The following is a 9,131-nucleotide window of genomic DNA, read 5'->3' on the forward strand; positions in this document are numbered from 1 at the left end:
AGTCCATATTTAAAAAAAGCAAAATCCCCTATTTAAAAAAAAAAAAAAAAAAAATCCCAAATTCACTCTTTAAAATACCCTCAAATCTACATTCTTCCACAAGTAAAATGGGGGAGAGGGGGAGGGAGAGACAAAATCAGTTGGGCAATGTTTTATTGATATATTTACAACTTTAAAGCAATTTGGAAGGCTACTAATGCCTCCGTCATCATGATAAAATAAATCCTAAATATCTATATGTTGATGTTTGTTCTTGGTTTCCTTATCACATGGTGGGTGTGTGATAGGGGGATGTGAGGCTTGAAGGGGGTGGGGGGATGTGCAGAGGTCTGGGTAGGTGTAGAGGGACTGCATGTGGGGGGACTGTGGGGGGGGGGCTACTTAGAAGAGGTGGGTCCCCTGCCCCCCACAGGGCAGAGCCCCTACACACAGCATGTGAACTGCCCCCCCCCCCGCAGGGTCCTGGCCCCACCCTGGGGGCTATAGCACTGCCCCTAGAGCACCCCCCAGACGAGCAGGGGATGGAGATGAGCAGAGGAACATCTCTAGCTCATCTCCAGGGGCTCATCTCCAGCCCCTCCCCCCATCACTGCCCCACCCAGCCTCAGCCTTCTGGTACTCAAAAAGCTGGGGATGCTGGGGACTCATGGCAGAGCCCTTCCATGTGGGGTGGAGGGGCAGCAGTGACTGGCCCCAGCTGCCTGGCACCCACACAGTAGCTGCCCCATGGCACAGGTGCAGCATGACTCAGCAGGGCACCACACACTGTCTGGGAGCTGGGGTGTCTCTAGCTGTCACCTGGAGCCTGGCAGTGCTCAGCCCCAGTGGCCCCACCTCCCAGACAGTGTGGGGACTCATGTTGCATCTGCGCCACAGGGCAGTGGCAGCATGAGTACCAGGTGGACGGGTCCAGTCCCTGCTGCCCCATGCTGTCCCACACCACATGGTAGGGCTTTGTCATGAGTTCCCAGTGGCCTCTCTGGCTGCTGCTGCAGCTGGTGAGCATGGGGCTTTTTTTTGAGTGCCTGTAGGCTGGGGCATCCAGTGGGGAGCTGGGAGCAGGGGGCCAGTGATTGGGGGCTGTGGGAGTAAGCGGGTGATGGGTCTGGGTGGCAGGGTGATCAGGGGAATGAGCAGGGGCTGGAGCCAGGCAAGGGTCTCCCCATGGTCCCCTCTCCCCTTCTCAAGCCCCCTCCGCCCCCTACTTACCTGGCACAAAGCCCAGGTCTTAGTTGTTGCAGCCTGCACCACTGTTCGTCCTGCACAGGCAGGCAGTGTGCTTCAGCACCATGGCAAGGCCCAGCCATAGAGATGCTCTGGCTGGCTACCAGAGCATCTCTGTGGAGGACCTGAGCCACTGGTTGCCTCAAGGCATGGTCTGGGACTGTCACGCCCTGCTGTTTTGCAGCACATTTTTTTTGACCCCATATCCAGGCAGTCTAATTTTGCCCCCACGCTGCAAATTTTCATTGCGGGGAATGTTTTGGGGTTTTTGTTTTTGTTTTTTTATTATTATTTATTTTTATTCCTCCACATACCTCTTGCAGCATCTCAAAGGGGTTTGAGATACTACAAGAAGCATGTGCCCACTCCTCTGGATGCACCCCATGTCTCCATAAATGTAGTCTTTTTCCCATACAGTTGCTGATGAAAACAATGTTCATTCCCAGATTGGTGAGTCTCATATGTCATCCACATATATGTATATTTTACTTCTGAATGCCCTCCCATATTTAAAGTTTAAATATTTATAAGTACTTGAGCTTTTCTTGACAGACACAGCCCAAATAAAATTAGACTTTTACTAAGATTTCAATGTCCTTGCTAAAGCAAGCTTGTCTCTACAACAATTGAAATCAGATCCTATATAGTTGAATCATTACCTTCAATTTAAATGCGGTTAGCTTAGTTACATATCCTTGAACATCATCTGTTTCTTTATGTCCTATATGCATTGTGATCCCACTATCACTGATCATTGACTACCTCCTAGTATTCCTTTCTTCATCTATTTCCTAAAGCTGCACTTCATTAAAAGTATCTTCTTTTTCATTATATCTATAAAGTTCAAGATTCTACTGTGGGATGACACATTCCATTTATGACTCACTCATTTTCTTCATCTGTATCTAGTGTTAAAATTTTATAAAATTTTTGCTTGGAGTGAACCCAAAGCATTTGTTACATGTTAGGACTGTTTATAATTTCAACCCCTTTTAATACATATCTATTTTCAGATGAAAAACTGAGACTTTCATTCTGCCACTTCTAAAGCAAAACATCTGAACTTTTCTGAATGTTTCCCATGTATTCAAGCAGAAGCTATTTACAAGCATTGATCAAATTCAGTGAATAGCTGTGTCCCCTGCCCGCCAAGTAAATTTTGACAAATTTACAATTTGCCAAAAAAAAATGTCCACCTCTAGTCTTAAAGTTGCCAGTGAATCATTCTGGCAGCTTTTAAATAAAATTGGTCTCAACCATTTGAAACATACAAGCTAATTTACTTTTTATCTTGCACTGATGTATTGTTAATCTGTAGATTAAGATGCTATTAACTGTGTGTGTTTTCTTTGTATTTCTATATAAAATGCTTTTATTAAAAACCAAGATCATATTCATTATGTTTCTTTAATGAAGTACTTTTATTGCCCCTGTGAGGTCTTTAAAATGAACTCAGATTGTCATACAAAACTATGCTAGCAATTTCCTCATTTTCAATTCCATTCCCAATACTTGATTATTTCATTCTTCATCAATTCTTCTAAAGTTTCCTCTGATATTTAATTTTTTTATATAGATAGATAGATAGCTATATCTATCTCTTTCTAAAGAGAATAATATATTAGTTGCAGGCAGTTAGAGAACTCTTCACAATTGGCTAACCACAGCAGTTTTTGTGGATTTGGGGAGGTTTTTTTGTCTGTTTGTTTTTGTTTATTACTTATATTACAACAGAATCACAAACATTATCACCCAATTATCCCATCTACTTGTGAGAAACCAATATATCAATAGGATCAGATTCTATTCCACATACTAGATGCATAGGTGAACTTAGGTGCCTAAGTGAGATGATCAGATTTATCCAAAGAACCTTCTCTGAAATCTTTTATTAGATCAACTCATGTTTTCACCTTGCTGAGTCCCTTAAAAAGATGGATGGATCCCTCCTCCTGCTCCTCACTGCTTTTTGTGACTCAGTCTAAGGGCAAGAGGATAATGTTACTAAAGTAGAAACAGTAGAGGTTGTCATGACTTGTACAGGTTAGAAAAGAATCGCCCAGAAATCCAAACTTACTGGGATGCTCAATATGTGGAATAGAATTTGGCCAATAACATGGAAATGTAATAAACAGGAAAAAAAGAAACAAGAAAAGGATTGTATACACTTAGTTTCCTCTCCTTTTACTCTTCTTTTCCATTTTTTACTACAGGCTTTTGAAGAACATAGTTCAAGGGTTTGATTCCCTTAACTGGCAGAATGAGCACGTTTTTATTTTGGCACTTCCCTTGGCTCCACTCTCTGATCTACTCTGTGACTACATGCTGCTTTCAACACTATATTATATCAAAGAAAAGCTACCTTTAGTAGACGTTAATAATTTGATTTTTGCTAAACTATTGAAAGTAGCTCTGGTCACTGACATTTAGGTACATGTGAAGTATACCACACAGCAAAATGATAGGAAGCAAATAAAAAGGAAATAATGGACAAGTTTAAAAAAAAATTACAGAACATTTGAAATAGAAGGATAATAATGACTACCATTTTATACCCTTCTTCCCCCATTTCTCCATTTTATAGTACCAAAGTAATTTAAAAAAAAAAAAAAAAGTAGGAGAAAAACATTTTGAAAGAGAATTCATTTGTAAACTAAATTCAAATGTAAATTTTAATTTCAAATTTAACTTTAAATGTGCATAAAAATTCAGATGTAATATTAAAGAGCCATGATAACATTAAGGTATTCCAGCACACATGCATAGGTGATGAAAACAATGAAAGATCTGGTCTGGGTTTTATTTGTTGATTTAATTGTAATTCACACAGGCATCTCATTCAGAGAAAGTAAGTTCAGAGACACTATGGGTTGATTTCCTAACTGTGTAAAGAAGTTATATAAATTCCTATTGTTTACCTAAATGTTGTTACATAAAATGCATTAGGAATCACCTTTTCTAAAATTTATCAAAAATGAATGATAAGAATATTTCATATTATAGCTTCTCTTCCATTATGAACTACTTTGTACATCATTAGTTGCTGCTGATCATTAATTGCTGATCTTAACAAGAGGTTTTAAATATCCAGACCAGAAACCTTTCTGTAACAAGTTCAAGTTAGTTAATTTTTATTGGTGTCAATACACAAATTAGTTTTGATGCCAAATATTGTATTTAATGCCAACTAGCACCTAACTAAAGGTCAATTAATAACTTCCATCTGACATATTTGTCCTACTTAGTTTCTCTGACAGATTTGGGGAAAAGTTGTATTTTGTGGTGTTCACAACTTAAAGAATGTAATTATGATTAAGCAAGCATTCCACACTACTGATTATACTAATATATACAAAGTTTCCCATTTAATTTTTAAAGAAAATTCTGTACTCTGTGCTTGTTACTTATGCAAGAAATATTGATTCTATTTTCAGTTTCGAGTCTTTGAAGGACCTGAGAGAATCTATATATATCTTATAGATTTCTGTCCTTTTTCATCACAATAGGGCCTTAAGCCTTCATGAACTCCTGGATGCCTATCCAAATTGAACTTATAACCTTTTAATGATTTCAACATACAGATGTGAAGCCTGACATCCTTATTCAAGGAAGACTCTCACTGGCTTTAGATGGAATTTTGCTCAAATATGTACTATGTGTGAATTAAGATGGACTTCAGGATATGATCACTAGAAAATCCACTGTATTTGAAAGATACAGAAGAAGGTCAAAAGTTTGAACATAAAATACAGAAATACTTGTAAAACTGGCACTAATATGAAAGTTAGAAGAAAACATGAGCAGGTCCTAATCATTATTTGGAGATTACACTAAAACAGTGAGATGACCCATTGTAATCTACCTGCCTGAACACAGGCTAGAAATAAAGCGAGGTGGATACCAGGTCAGAAATTTTCCTAGTTACGTTCTTAACACTAGTCTCATTACCATATTTGAGTGCCTTCCTCTAATTATCAAAGTTTTATAACTGCCTTTCTGTTAGGGTTGTGTGAAACAGCACACTTCTGTTTTGATGGGACAGTGTTTCATTTTGAGTTTCATTTTGTTTTGTGTGGAAACAGTGAAACAGTTTCAACTGTTTCAACGTTTCACCCATAGGCTATAATGGGGAATCGCAAAACTACCTTTAACTTTGTCATTTCTTGCCTGATTCAAATGTAGACAGCAGGGAGGGTAGCCCCTACTGAGTCCACAAAGCCTGTCAAGTTTCAAGGAGATAGATGCAGGAGTTTCTGGGAAACTGCACCTCAAAATCTTGAAAGCAAAGCTCATGTCACATGTTTGTAAGGCACAGTGGGGTGAAAACTGCAGGCATGCTAGGCCCTAATGAGGCCATGAAGCCTGGCAGCTTTCAAGGAGATAGGTGCAGGGGTTTCTGGGAAACTGCACCTCAGGCTGCTGATGAGCAAAACGTGTGTGTGGGGGGGGGCATGCCCTCACTAGCACTGGAGCCTCTACAGGACATGGTTGTATGCCCCAATGAGGTGGTCTCCTTGCTTACAGCCTCATCCCAGTCCACTACTTTTAATGGCAACAGGTAATAAAATAACTTAGTAAGCAGTAGCACCAGCAGCACCTCAGGCAGCCCAACTGTATCAGAGCTTTTCTTTCCTCTCCTGCAGAAGCTTCTTCTGCAGCATGTATGTTAAGGTGATCCCTCACTGGCACTGGGGCCTCTAGGCAACACAGTAGTGTGCCCCAATGAGGTCTCCTCCTCCTTCCCTATAGCCTCAGTCCAGACCACCACTTTAAATGACAATAGGTAAAATAATAACTTAGTGAGCAGCAGCACAGTAGCGCCAGCAGCATCTCAGAAAAACTGTAACAGTCCTTTCTTTTTCTTTTTTTCTTTCTTTTTCTTTTTTTCTTTCTTTTTCTTTTTTTCTTTCTTTTTCTTTTTTTCTTTCTTTTTCTTTTTTTCTTTCTTTTTCTTTTTTTCTTTCTTTTTCTTTTTTTCTTTCTTTTTCTTTTTTTCTTTCTTTTTCTTTTTTTCTTTCTTTTTCTTTTTTTCTTTCTTTTTCTTTTTTTCTTTCTTTTTCTTTTTTTCTTTCTTTTTCTTTTTTTCTTTCTTTTTCTTTTTTTCTTTCTTTTTCTTTTTTTCTTTCTTTTTCTTTTTTTCTTTCTTTTTCTTTTCTGCAGGACCTCCTCCCCCAGCACCTGCCAGAGACCTCTCCCTGCCAGCCCCAGCCCTGCAGCTTAGATGGGTCCAGGGCCCTGCATCCTTCCAGTCAGGTGCTATGGGTGTTGGTCTAAGGACATGGCACTGGCAGACAAGGTCCTTTCCTTTGGGTCAATCTAATCTCATGTTTTAGCAGACCAACAGAATAGTTAGAGAAATATATCTGAGCAAGCTTTCAGGTTGAAAAACCCTGTGTCAGGCTGAGGAAGCACCTGCAGTTGGGGTGTGGGTGTGTGTATGCTGTTCCTGGATGGAAGGAATAGTAAAGAAGCCAGAAGTACTTCTGGTTCAACTCCAGGTTCACCGCAGAGCACACAGAGGGCCCCCCTGCACTCCTGTGGGATGCTTCATGCACCCCAGCATCACAGCATTCACAAGCCATGCTGGTACCTTGAGGTACCCCCAATATGTAATATGTTGTAAGGTATAAATGTATGTAAATAAAATATAAATGTATCCCCCTTCCTATATAAATTCTAAAGTGTAATATCAATATAATTATAAAATTGAAAAGAATACAACAATGAATATAGAAATAATAAAATAAAAGGATGTAGAAGAAAGCAAAAGGTACTATGGAATCCTACTTGCTAGGCTTGCAAATAGGAAATCATTCAAATCAATGTTAGTAGTAGCCTTTGTTGTCTAATGCTCCTGAGCCACTGGAAGATAGCTCAGTAACTGTCAGACCTCAAAGCAGAAAGCTGGCCAGTGCAAATAATGCTGGCTTTTATGCTGTTTTTCCATCTCTGCCCCAGAGCACTGAGATTAGAAGGGACAGATCACAGTCACTGGCCTGCTACATAGTCAATATGAGAGCAGTCCTTCCCCCTTTTTTCCCCCCCCCCCTTACTTTCTGTTTCCCTGCAGGCAAGCCCAGCTTCAGCTCTGAAACTCAAAACTTAGGAAATGTTTCTACTACCCTCACTTCATTTTGAGGCTGTTTCGAAGCCCTTTGTTTCATTTCGATTTCGCTGTTTTGAGTTCGAATCGAGTTGAAACTGCCAGCACAATGGGGTCAGAGAGGGGCAAGCTGAAGTGCTCTGGGTCAAGATACAAGGGGGTCATCGGGAGAGGGATTTAAGGGTGGGGGGGTCTACTACAGACCCCCCCCCCCCCCACCAAGGGGAGGAGCTGGACCAGGAATTTTCGGGCCAGCTTGCAGAGGCCCTTAAAGCAAGAGATGTAGTTGTCATGGGTGATCTAAATTACCCAGACATCTGCTGGGAGGAGCAGTCAGCCAGGTCGGACCGTTCCAGGAGGTTCCTGGTCAAGATACAGGACCTCCACTTAACCCAGGAGGTACACAGTCCTACCAGAGGAAATGCCCTGTTGGACCTGGTCCTGGCCACAGGCGATGATCTGGTAAGGGGGCTCCAGGTCCTTGACCACCTGGGTGATAGCGATCATTGCTTGCTGGAATTCATCATCCAGCACAGGGTGTCAAGGGCCTGCAGCAAGGCGGTAGCCCTAGACTTCAAGAGGGGCAACTTCAACGAGTTAAGGAGATTTGGTGGGAGAGGCGCTGGGGTTCTCAAGGGCTGGAGAACTCAATGCCCAAGATGAATGGTCATTCCTTAAGAAGACGATACTCGGGGCCCAAGGGGTGACAATCCCAGCAAAAAGCAAGGGGGGCAACAGTGCCCGAAAGCCTCCCTGGCTCACCAAGGACGTCCGGGAATGCCTGGTTGCCAAAAAGGCGGCGTACACCTGGTGGAAGGGGAGGCTATCTCCAAAGAAGAGTACAACTCCACTGCTCAGGCCTGTAGGGGGGCTGTTAGGAAAGCTAAGGCAGACATAGAGCTAGGACTAGCGTCCAAGATCAAAGACAATAAAAAGTCCTTTTTCAAATATATAGGGAGGATGAAGGCGGCACCGGGAAATGTGGGGCCCCTGCAAGATGCGCTGGGCAATCTGGTGGTTGCGCCAGAGGAGAAGGCAGACATCTTTAACAAATTCTTTGCCTCTGTTTACTTGTGCAGGGACCGGGACTCCCCCGTGTTTCAAGATAGACTCAAGGGGAACACCTCAAGACCTAAGGTTGAGGAGGACTGGGTTAGAGTGCTTCTGGAGGGGCTAGACGTGTTCAAGTCAGCAGGTCCAGATGCTCTCCACCCCAGGGTGTTGAGGGAGCTAGCAGGGTCCTTGGCATGGCTTCATGAGCGCTCATGGTGTTTGGGCCAGCTGCCAGATGATTGAAAGATAGCCAATGTGGTCCCCATCTTTAAGAAAGGGAGGACCTGGGCAACTATAGGCCCGTCATTCTTACCTCAATCCTGGGGAAACTCTTTGAGAAGATCATCAAGGAGCACATCTGTGATGGGCTGGCATCGGGGATGATGCTCAGGGGCAACCAGCACGGTTTCATTAGGGGCAGGTCATGTCAGACCAACCTGATTGCCTTTTACGATCAGGTCACAAAAGCACTGGATGCAGGTGTTGCCGTGGATGTAGTCTTTCTGGACTTCAGCAAGGCCTTTGACACTGTTGACCACCCCATCCTCATTAAAAAACTAGGCGACTGTGGCATCGATGCCTACATGGTCAACACGGATTGCTAATTGGCTGAAGGGTTCTACTCAGAGGGTGGTGGTGGATGGGTCATATTCGACCTGGGGGGAAATGGGCAGCGGAGTCCCCCAGGGCTCGGTCCTTGGACCCGCGCTGTTCAATTTCTTTATCAGCGATTTGGACAATGGGGTGAAAA

The 9,131-nt window shown here is 42.6% G+C and overlaps 1 protein-coding gene and 1 long non-coding RNA gene across 2 annotated transcripts in view; one reads left to right on the plus strand and one right to left on the minus strand.

Annotated features, from left to right (window-relative positions):
- The window catches only part of LOC102368788, a 7,167-nt gene extending 4,901 nt beyond the window's left edge, over positions 1-2,266 (plus strand). Inside the window, exons 2-3 of the long non-coding RNA XR_323966.1 lie at positions 1,642-1,674; positions 2,238-2,266. This is a non-coding gene — a long non-coding RNA (uncharacterized LOC102368788). The remainder of the gene's footprint in view (positions 1-1,641; positions 1,675-2,237) is intronic.
- Positions 1-9,131, minus strand: part of CTNNA3 (catenin alpha 3) — a 1,539,787-nt gene that overhangs the window by 1,191,251 nt on the left and 339,405 nt on the right.

The sequence above is a fragment of the Alligator sinensis genome, unplaced genomic scaffold, assembly GCF_000455745.1.
Source record: "Alligator sinensis unplaced genomic scaffold, ASM45574v1 scaffold325_1, whole genome shotgun sequence".
Classification (NCBI taxonomy): Eukaryota; Metazoa; Chordata; order Crocodylia; family Alligatoridae; genus Alligator; species Alligator sinensis.